The 11,798-nt window shown below is 39.1% G+C and overlaps 1 long non-coding RNA gene across 1 annotated transcript; it reads right to left on the bottom strand.

Moving 5' to 3' along the window:
* Positions 1-8,481: 8,481 nt before the first annotated feature.
* LOC108526155 (uncharacterized) lies at positions 8,482-10,216 on the bottom strand. The gene is made up of 2 exons (XR_001884431.1): positions 10,127-10,216; positions 8,482-8,752 (listed from the first exon to the last, which is right to left on the bottom strand). It is a non-coding gene; the product is annotated as an uncharacterized LOC108526155 (long non-coding RNA).
* Positions 10,217-11,798: the final 1,582 nt, after the last annotated feature.

Here is an 11,798-nt window from a genome sequence, read left to right as displayed (position 1 = left end):
GGCTGGGTCCAAGAGCAAGGTGTTGACAGTCTGGATTTCTCTGGAGACCTCTCTCCTTCGGTCATAGAGGGCCAGCTTCTCACTATGTCCTCACATGGTCTTTTCTCTGAGTGTGCACATTCCTGGAGTTTTCCCTCTTCTTAGAAGGACAACAGTCCTATTGGATTAGGATCCCACCCTTTTTATTTCATTTCACCTAAGTTTATCTTTTTAAAGACCTTCCCAATACAGTCATTTTGGGGATTAGGATTTCAACATAAATTTTGGAGTCACAAGTTAGTCCATAACACCCCTTTTAAGTGAAAATTGCAGTGAGATATTACAGTACTGGTTAGGAGTATGGATTTAGGGTTCGTACGTCTGGTTCAAATCCTAGCTCAGGCACTAGTAAACAACATGTCTAACTTTGTGCGACTATTTAACCTCATTGAGTTTTTATTGTCTCATCTGGAAAATAAGAATAATAATGGTAATAATGGCAATGCTCAATATGGTAATGGTAACATATAACATAGTGATGATAACAATGGTAATTACTCAGTATGGTTATTGTAAAGGTTTAGTATTATAATTTATGTAAAGCACGTAATACAGTATCTAGCACATAGTACAGCCTTACTTAATACTAATAATGATAATAATCCATTAACATTCTTCTCTAGACTAGAAAACTCTTACTTTATCTTCTTTTACATGGTTTCAGTGCCCCCAGCCTAAGCTATGTGTCCTTAAAGTGATGTGGTATGCTTATGTGCATGGATTAGGCAAAGCCTATAACTTCTCTGAGTTGGAAATAAACATCCTAATAATTGAATCTAATAGCTCATTCAGTCTTTTAGCATTCACTTAACAGTAAATTCAGAAAAAGCTTTCAAATAAATCCCCTGGTCTTCTTGACTCTTGAGTCTTTCCCTTTGGAGATTTCTGCTGAGCCAGTTCTCATTCCCACCTACATTTTGGAAGGTCAGTTTCCTGTAGCAAAGGTCATAATTATTTATTTATTTACATTACATTTTACCTTGTTAGCATCTACATCTTCAGCTCATTCTCTCTTCTATATGTTCACAAATCATCTCATTTCTCATTAATAATCTGTTTAAGATTTTTCTGTAGATGCATCCAAGTTTTCTGATTTGCCTAGGGGAACAGCTCTGGCCTGGTGCCCTGGCTACCTTGCACATATCCGTATAAACAAAGCTTGAAGCACAGCTTATCTGAGTCTTGGCAGAATACGTTCCTGGGACAGAGAGAATGGGAGGTTCTCAGGAGCTGTCATGAGGCCATCTTCCACTGACCTTTCTGAAAGGATGTCATGAGCTTCTCATAGCCTCCTGCATTCTGAGGTATTCTAGGCCTTTCTGCTCCACCCTAAACCCAAAAGAGAGCTTGGAAAATAAAACTGCTTGACTGGGGTCTAAATTTGGCTCCTTAGCCAAGTAAATGAGGTATCCCACAACTCATGTTGTCGTCATTACTCCCATTTGTTTCTGTGTCATCCTTTTTGGTGTGTGGGACAAGCACCTGGAAGGTGGACACTAGCTTATTCTTCTATTCTCTCTAGGTTTGATGGTTAATAGTGACTGTCAACTTGATTGGACTGAAGGATGCAAGGTACTGTATCTGGGTGTGTCTGTGAGAATGTTGCCAAAGAAGTTTAACATTTGAGTCAGTGGATTGGGAGAGGCAGATCCACCCTTAATCCGGGTGGGCACCATCTAAACAGCTGCCAGCATGGCTAGGATAAAAGCAGGCAGAGGAACATGGAAGGACTAGACTGGCTGAGTCTTCTGACCTCCATCTTTCTCCTTTGCTGGATGTTTCCTGCCCTCAAACATCACACTCCAAGTTCTTCGGCTTTTGGACTCTTGGACTTACACCAGTGGTTTGCCAAGGGTTCTTGAGCCTTTGGCCACAGACTGAAGGCTGCACTGTCAGTTTTCCTACTTTTGAGGTTTTGGGAATTGGACAGGCTTCCCTGCTCTTCAGCTTGCAGATGGCCTATTGTGGGACTTCACCTTGTGACCATGTGAGTCAATACTTCTCAATAAATTCCCATATATATATATATATATATATATATATATAGGAGTTTATTAGTCCTATATACATGTTATTAGTCCTGTCCCTCTAGAGAACCCTGACCAATACAAATTTTGGTATCGGGAGTGGTTCTAGAGGAACAAAATTTTAAGGATGAAGTTCTTTAGTTGCTTTGGGGGTTTCTGGAGTTAATTGCTTAATATGACTAGACCCCAAAATGATAAGAACTCTACTTCTACTAGTATGGAGAACACGAGAGTCTTTGGCATGAATTCTTTAGATAGTTAAGCAAAATAAATGCATTTGATACTTCTGATTCACCACTCATGACAGGCAAGGAGTTTAGTGACTCTATATATAATATCTTTGACCACATGTGGGAACCAAGGAATATAATGAAGTTGGTTGGTTGGTTGCTCCTAAGTTCACTAGACAAAGTGATGAAAGGAAACATTTAACTCAGGGATTCTGTCTCTCAGCTCCAGAAGCACATACTGAGCCTCAAATCTTTTAATATTTCCCTGAGTGAGAGTCTTATCTCCTGTAGGGGAAGAGCTGAAATTGTGGAAAATCAGACACAAGCTCTTATTATGTGAATGGCTGACCTGCAATAAAAGATGCATTCACAGCTTTGCCAGGTGTCTACTGTTAAGATGAGGATATTGATTGAAAAAGAATGGGACTCTGCAACTTGGAGTGGGGACATGTGGGAGGACCCTGATGAGGCCAGAAGCACTGACCTCCTAAATTCTGAGGAGTCTTTTTTGCCTGGGAAATAGCCTCCCCACGCACACCACCTCTCCACCCCTCCCCAACCCAGCCTTTCCACTTTTGTCTGAGATTAACCCTTCACTGCCTAACACAACAATGATGGCCTCTGCTGAGGCAGTTGCCAGGCAAGACAATGTTGATTCTCCTCAAGACGCACTCCCCAACACCCCTGTTTGCCTCTAGACCTATAACTAGACTAAAGTCCTGGCAGACCCCTAGAGGTAATGTTCAGAGCGTGACCCACAAGACAGTGTGCTACATGCCAAAATAACTGCTTGAGTTTTCTAACTTATATAAGCAGAAATCTGGAGAACAGGAATGGGAATGGATATTAAGGGTGTACGATAATGGTGGAAAGAGGTAAAGTTAGATCAGGTTGAATTTATTGATATGGTCCTACTAAACAGGGATTCTGCATTTAATGTTGCAGCTCAGGGAGTTACAAAAGATTCTAATAGTTGATTTGCTTGATTAGCTGAAACATGGATCAAAAGATGGCCCACTATGAGTGAGCTGGAAATATCTGATCTCCCTTGGTTTAATGTAGAGGAAGGGATCTAAAGGCTTAGGGAGATTGAAATGCTGGAGTAGGTTAGTCACTTTAGATCTACTCATCCCAACTGGAAGGGTCCAGAAGATATACTCTTCATTAATACTTTGCAAAATAGATTTGTGAGGGAAGAACCTGCATCCTTGAAGAGCTCTGTGATTGCTTTTTTCTGTATGCCAGACCTTACAGTGGGAACTGTAGTCACTCAACTACAAAATTTAAATGCAATGGGAATAGTTGGATCCTGAGGTGGCAGGGGCCAAGTGGCAGCACTCAACCATGAAAGGCAAGATGGGCATAGCTACCATAATGGACAGCAGAGGCAAAGCAGCAAACAGAATGGTCTGACTCATGTAGAGCTCTGGCATTGACTAATCACCGTATTTCTAGAAATGAAATTGACAGGAAGCCTACCACATTCTTGTTTAGTTTATATAAGTGGAAAACTTCCAGGTCGAGTGGACAAAAGACTAATTTGAATTATAAAAACAGAGAATCATGGCTCCTCAATTAATTTCCAGACTTAAACCAGTTTACAGACCCAGAAACCCTGGATGAAGGAGAGGTCAGTTTCCCCTGAGGAAGGACCGCACTACGTTACCAACAATTTACACTGTTAATCTTTCTCCTATCCTTCTCCAAGGATACCTCTGGCCTTTTACCAGGGTTACTGTGCACTGGGGAAAGGGAAAAATGATCAGAACTTTCAGGGACTACTGGACACTGGATCTGAGCTGATGTTGATTCCAGGGGACCCAAAATGTCATTGTAGTCCTCCAGTTAAATTAGGGGCTTAATGAGGTCAGGTAATTAATGGAGTTTTACCTCAGGTTCAACTTACAGTGGATCCAGTGGGTCCCCAGACTCATCCTGTGGTATTTCTCCAGTGCCAGAATGCATAGTTGGCATACACATACTTAGCAGCTGACAGAACTCCCACACTCAGTAAGTAATAAAAAGTCCACTGATGATGAGCTTTTTTTCATATGTTTGCTGGCTGCATAAATGTCTTCTTTCGAGAAGTGACTGTTCATATCCTTCACCCACTTTTTAATGGGGCTTTTTGTTTTTTTTCTTGTAAATTTGTTTAAGTTCTTTGTAGATTCTGGATATTAGCCCTTTGTCAGATGGATAGATTGCAAAAATATTCTCCCACTCTATAGGTTGCCTGTTCATTCTGATGATAGTTTCTTTTGTTGTGAAGAAGCTCTTTAATTTAATTAGATCCCACTTGTCAATTTTGGCTTTTGTTGCCATTGCTTTTTATGTTTTAGGCATAAAGTCTTTGCCCATGCCTATGTCCTAATCAGTTAGAATGGCGATCATTAAAAAGTCAGGAAATGACAGATGCTGGAGAAGATGTGGAGAAACAGGAAAGCTTTTACACTGTTGGTGGGAATGTAAATTAGTTCAACCATTGTGGAAGACAGTGTGGCGATAACTCAAGGATCTAGAATTAGAAATACCATTTGACTCAGCAATACCATTATTGGGTATATAACCAAAGGATTATAAATCATTCTATTATAAAGACATGCACACATATGTTTATTGTGCCACTATTCACAATAGCAAAGACTTGGAACCAACCCAAACGCCCATCAATGATAGACTGGAGAAAGAAAATGTGGCACATATACACCATGGAATACTATGCAGCCATAAAAAAGAATGAGTTCATGTCCTTTGCAGAGGCATGGATGAAGCTGGAAACCATCATTCTCAGCAAACTAACACAGGAACAGAAAACCAAACACCGCATGTTCTCACTCATAAGTGGGAGCTGAACAATGACAACACATGGACACAGAGAGGGGAACATCACACACTGGGGCCTCTCGGGGGGTGGGGGGTTAAGGGAGGATAGCATTAGGAGAAATACCTAATGTAGATGACTAATTGATGGATGCAGCAAACCACCATGGAGTGTGTATACCTACGTAACAAACCTGCACATTCTGCACATGTACCCCAGAACCTAAAGTATAATAATATTTTTTAAAAGCCCAAATTCAAATTCTAGTTAATTATTGGGCTTTGTCTCTGCCTTATCTTGTAAAGGTGGGTGAGTCAGAAAGTTTATGGAACTTTCCTTTAAAAAAAAAATAATAAATTTACCTGACGCTGATTTTCTTGAATTTTCTACTTCTCAGAATTCCTCGAAGAATGTCCACAGCTATTTGACAGTTTCATTCACAATTTGTCTTAGCACCCTAGGTTGCTAGTCACTGCAGCCAAAAGGTTATAATTATAACAGTGAGTTGTTGCCAGCTGCTTTCTTGTAATCTTTTCATCCATTTGAATATGTCACTCTTATCCAAGTTCATTCCATGTTAGAGCCTATGTTGCCTATGCAAACTTCACCTGCCATTAGTCCACTGCACGAAAGTTCTAACTCTAAAATTCCCAGCCTCTGACTGTTGGATAACTCTGTTTTACATCAAGGCATGCATTCATTCATTTATTTAGACTCTTACCAAATACTGACTAACCAGGGACACTCAGACACTTACTAAAGGATTAACACTTATCAAGGTCTTAAATATGTGTTCATTCTTTGTATATATGAAGCCTTTTGATCCTCACAACAGCCTTATGAGGTACATTTCATTATCATTGTGTCCATTTTTAGATTATTAAAATGATACTCCAAAAGGTTAAATACTTTTAATTATCACAAGATGAACAAGGCATGATCCTAATACTCCAGGAGTTCACAATCCAATCATCTCTGAGCCTATGAAGTCTAGGTCATCAGTCCAAACAACCTTAAATGATACACTAATGAAGAGCTTCCTGAAATGGGGGTTAACCAAAAGCAGACCAGATGGTGCAAATTGTTAGGGAAATCAGGCAGCAAAGACAGAAGATAGAGGAAGGGAATGAGAAATGTATCCATGAACTAAGGGCATTATCCTTTACAATATTATAGCTTGAATTATGTCCTCCAAAAAAATAAAGTCTTAACCCCTGTTGCCTGAAGATAAGACCCTGTTTGGAAATGTAAAAGGGTCTTTGCAGATGTAATCAAGATAAGATGAGGTCATAATAGATTAGGGTGGTTCCCAATCCAATATGACTGGTGTCCTTATGAAAACAGAAAGCAGAGACATAGGGAGGAGAACACTGAGTGAAGATGCAGCTGCACAGCGGGAAGACAACCATGGGAAGATGGAGAAGGAGACTGTGGTGATACTGTCACAGCCAAGGGATGCCTTGGGCAACCAGAAGTTGAAGGAGGCAAGGAAAGATCCTCTTCTCAAGCCTTTAAGTGGGAGCATTGCCTTGATGACATCTTAATTTCAGACACCTGGCTTCAAGAAAAATCAGAGAATAAATTTCTGTTGCTTTAAGCCATCGAGTTTGTGGTACTTTGTTATGGCAGTCATACGAAACTAATATACCATTCAAGGCCAATTTAAATGCCACATCCCTGGTGAATATATTACTGAACACTTCTCGACTTGGAATGAATCACTCTCTCTGTGGCAGACCCATAGGCCTGATTTAAACTTGATTTGACATGTCCATCATATAGTATGCACACTTATTCACTAGCTTGAAACTGTCTTTAACTCTTGGGCCTACATAGTACATTGCCTTATATATTAGCAGTAGCTCAGTGAACGTTTCTTGATTGGAATTATTGACCTGAATTATCTCAGAGAATAAAAAGAAGAATGTATAGACTAAACAGTTGTATCCAAATTTTTTTTTAAATAGCATAAGTTTAGTGTTCAATAGCTCAGAACTTAAGTTGCTATTATATACATTTTAAATTTCTCTTTATTATAAATTTTATGAAATTTGACTTAATGTAATGACTTGAGTTTAGAGACGAAGCCAAAAATGAAAAATTCCTGTGCACCACCAACATGAAACTATAGTGGAAATGTATTGGCACAAGCTTTTCTAGTACTGAAGAATTTTAGGAAATGTGAAGATTCCACCAATCTAGGCATCATTCTATTAAGAATAATTTTTCTCTTTCTCATAAAATAGGAGAGAAAACATTGTTATTTTAGGCTAATTATTTTGTATATAATTTCTGGTTAATTAAGGCTTATCGCTAGTACTAGAATAGCAAATCTTTGGTAAGGAAAGCTATAATTGAAACAAAAAAAGTTAACTCTGTAAACTCCAACAGTATCTAATGGCAATTTTTCACACTTCATAGAGCAGCCGTCTGCCTTCAAGGTCATGTTTCTATCCCTCTCCTTCTGCCTCCTGAATGTGCCCTGGGGAGGAAATAATTTCAGTGTGATCCTGTGAAAAATAATTTGATGCATTCCAAAGCCATATAGAAGTAAACTTTGCATTATTTTTTATTTGCTTCATGAAGCATCGCATCTTTTCCTCTAAAATTAAATTAATTACCATTTATACTACTCTTATTGAAATTGCCATTTAGGGAAATTATAATTAATAATCTCCTTTCTCCCTCATCAAAATGTTAACTCCCTAAGGATAATAATCATATTTTAGGCTGGGCGCGGTGGCTCATGCCTGTAATCCCAGCACTTTGGGAAGCTGAGGTGGGCAAATCATGAGGTCAGGAGATTGAGACCATCCTGGCTAACCCGGTGAAACCCTGTCTCTATTAAAAATATAAAAAATTAGCCGGGCATGGTGATGGGCACCTGTAGTCCCAGCTACTCGGGAGGCTGAGTCAGGAGAATGACGTGAACCCAGGAGGCAGAGCTTGCAGTGAGCCGAGGCTGTGCCACTGCACTCCGTGCACTCCGGCCTGGGGCAACAGAGTGAGACTCTGTCTCAAAACAAGCAAACAAACAAATAACAACAACAATAAAATACCATATTTTATAACTCTGCATCCCATGTAGGGTCATTTCTGGCACATTTTGAGTACTAATTGCGTACCTATTTAATTAATATTGGCTAAATTGAATTTAGATTACTTGTGCCATGGCCCTATTCCATTAACACATATAAACTAAACATTTACAAGCATAGTCCAATTAGAGAGAAATCATGAATCAAAAATTATATACATTACAATCACAAACTAAGTTTACGTATCACGGATTCCTTTACAAGTTTTCTCCACATCTCCAGATGGGTTATAGAATTGAGCAAAGAGACTGCACACACCTATCTACTATAATTTCCCAGTTTATTTAGCCAAAAACACAAGAATAAAAGGAAGAAATGTTCTAAGCTGAAGAATAACAATGTACTCACATTGACTTTTACTTGCTGCTAAAGTGGTACTGACTTACAGTACAGGCTATGTGGCTAAAAAAGAGAGCCAACCCATAGCTCAAACAAGACAGAAGTTCACCATTCTCTCATGCTACAGCCCAGAGTTGACAGGTGGTCCACGGTAGGTAGGAAGCTATACTCCCCCAACACCATACAGGAGAATGGATACTGGAAGACAATTAGAAATCTGTAATTAGCAATCACTAATCTCTAGCTAATCACCAATTAGTTTCTTTCAGTGTTACTCTCTACCCAGGAAGGAGAAAGAGTTGAGACAATAGGCAAGTATTTGCTAATTTCATAAGTCTTACTGTCAGGACATACATCATGATTCTTACAAAGCTTATGCTAACAATTTGTTATTTATTTGATATAAGTAAAATCTACCAATATTGAGGCATCTTGTTTCTTGAACCAAGTTTTCAATGAGCACAGTGTCATGTTCATCTAAGGAGAAAAAAGGCCCAAATGTCTCAGAGTAATACCTCTGCCCACATCTTCGTTGTTCAAGGAACCCATATCCCCATATTCACTCTTCTTCATAGTTACTTGTATTAGTTAATTTTGCTGCATAGAAAAATCCCAAAACTTAATAGCTTATTATTTTTTGTGGTTCTCTGGGTTTGCTGAGGACTTTCTCTGTTCTATGCCAGCATTGCTGGGGCTAGGTGATCTACAACGGACTCATTCATAGATCTCAAAGTTGGCAGTCTAGTTAGTAAGATAGGACACCCACTGAGACAGCTGCCTCTGATCCACACGATCTCATATTTCATATGCTTTTCTCCATAGTGGTCCAGGGTTCCAAAGAGAAGCAAGAGAGGGTAAACTCCATGAACAAATAACTTTCAAACCTCTGCTGGTATCAATTTTGCTAATTGATACAATTAGCAAAAGAAAGTCACATGATTATTCTTAAATTCAAGAGGTAGAGAAGCAGACCCCAACTTTTGAGGGGAAGGGCTTAAAATATCATGACTATTTTGGCAAACAGTGACTGTCCACCTCCTAGCCATAATCACTTCAAATAATCCCAAATGGAAAATACGCAGACCCACTTCCAGGGCCCCAAGAAATCTTGTCCAGTGATAATGTCAGGCTCAATGCCCATAATCTCTCATATCAAGCAGATGAGGCTACTTAGCCACAGGTCAACAAGAGCAGATCTTCTTGATCTGAAAAGATGAGTTATCTATTTCCCTTCAGAAAACATACACTGGTGAGACAAAAACAGGCTAACCACAATGGATACTCCCATTCAAAGAGAGGAAAGGCAGGAGGCAAATAGCAGTCACCAGTTGATATGGCTTGGATCTGTGTCCCCACCAGATCTCATGTTAAATTGTAATCCCCAGTGCTGGAGATGGGGCCTGGTGGAAGGTGATTGAATCACATGGGGCTGATTTCTCATGAATGGTTAACACCATCCCTTGGTGCCATTATCTTGTTAGTGAATTAATACTCATGAGATTTGGTTGTTTAAAAGTGTGCAGCACCTCCCCCCTCCCCCTTTTCTGCATCTGCTCTGACCATGTTACATACCTGCTCCTCCTTCACCTTCTGCCATGACTGTAAGTTTCCCGAGGGCTCCCCAAAATCCAAGCAGATGCCAGCATCATGATTGTTGTACAGCCTGCAGAACCATGAGCTAATTAAAACACTTTTCTTTATAAAGTACATAGTCTCAGGTATTTCTTTACAGAAATGCAAGAATGGCCTAATATACTAGTCTATATCAATCATGAAATCCAGCCAAGTGCATGTCATCAGGGATCAGGAAATATTCCTTGATTGTGATGATCAGGACCCAGTTCCTTTCCCTGGGAGTGGTTAGCCTCTGCCCCACCCTCAGAGCTCATCTTCTCCCTCTGCAGCATTCTTTCTTTTCAATAAAAAATGTCCCACATTCACAGCAGACTGCTTCTCAGCCTTCCTCTTGATCATAGAAACTTGGGATCCCAAAGGTCTTTTTCCATTTCACTGTTTCTGTCCCTTTTGGTTCAAGCTGGCAGTGCTTGTATTGGCATACTTCTCTCTAAAATTATGTGAGTGTCCTGTGAAACTTATTTGGGCTTACTCTATACTCCAAAAGCCACACCTACAATTATCTCAGACAGCCTCTGTGTATTGCACCACCTATCAAGTAACTGAGCAATTGACCAGTGCTAACTCCGACTCTTTGTTTTTGTTTCTGGTTCTGATTCTGATGGTTTCTGGTTGATGGTGCACATAATAGTGGCAGCAGTGTAAAAAGTGGGTTTTAATATGGTCATTTTATTAAGAAATTTCTGAGGAGCTTGAGGTGTCAGGGATGGGCAGGATAGGAAATATAGAATCTGGCACACTTATTAGTCTTTTTTATTTCTGTGTTTCTGTGTTTTATTAGCATCTGTAGTAACATGGGACCCTTCACCTCTAAAGATTATTCTTTGTTTATCCAATAACTCTGGCGTTTTAAGTATTTACTTATTAGGAACCCAATATTGTCAAAATCTGTGAAAATGGAATTTCTATAATGAAAATGAAAAGAAACCAAATGCTTAGCTAGCTTTCTTTGATTTCTCTAAAGGGATGAATAATTCCAGATTAATGTCCCAAGACTCTTTAGGGCTAAAGAGAGGAGAGAGAAGAAATTTATATCATTTTAAATTGGGCAAATTGATTCAGAAAAAAAGGTTTTCTTAAGAGACATGTATGCCAAGAATTAATAGTTCCTCAAAATATAATCAGACTCAGTCTTTAGAAAATGATAAAAATCAATGACATTATTATAACGTGTATGGACAATGAAAAAATGTTCTGCCAAAGTCAGAAGAGAATAAGAAATTATATAGATCCTCAACAACAATGCTTCCTTGACTGATCAAATGATGCTTAATTATATGCTTTTATTTTGCTAACTGAGAAACATTCTTATTAGCTACTGAAGCCTCTATTTCAACCATCAGTTCTCCAGATCTTTTGCAATCAGTTCCTTTAATTTGTAAGAGTGATAAAATTTCTATCTTATTAATAGAAAATATATTTGAGCAAACAGCTTTATATGCCTTGGTACCTCTGGGGGAATTAATAAACCATGTTATAAGTTATCTTAAAATCTAATGGAGTGGAGGACATTACTCTCAGTTGTGAGGGAGTAACTAAGATAGACTTGTCCACCCATCATAAAGAACGAGAAAAATTGACTAAATATGTGAAACAACTGTTTTTGGAA

Source organism: Rhinopithecus bieti, unplaced genomic scaffold, assembly GCF_001698545.2.
Source record: "Rhinopithecus bieti isolate Rb0 unplaced genomic scaffold, ASM169854v2 scaffold_1599, whole genome shotgun sequence".
NCBI lineage: Eukaryota > Metazoa > Chordata > Mammalia > Primates > Cercopithecidae > Rhinopithecus > Rhinopithecus bieti.
This window is presented reverse-complemented; position numbering and strand designations above follow the sequence as displayed.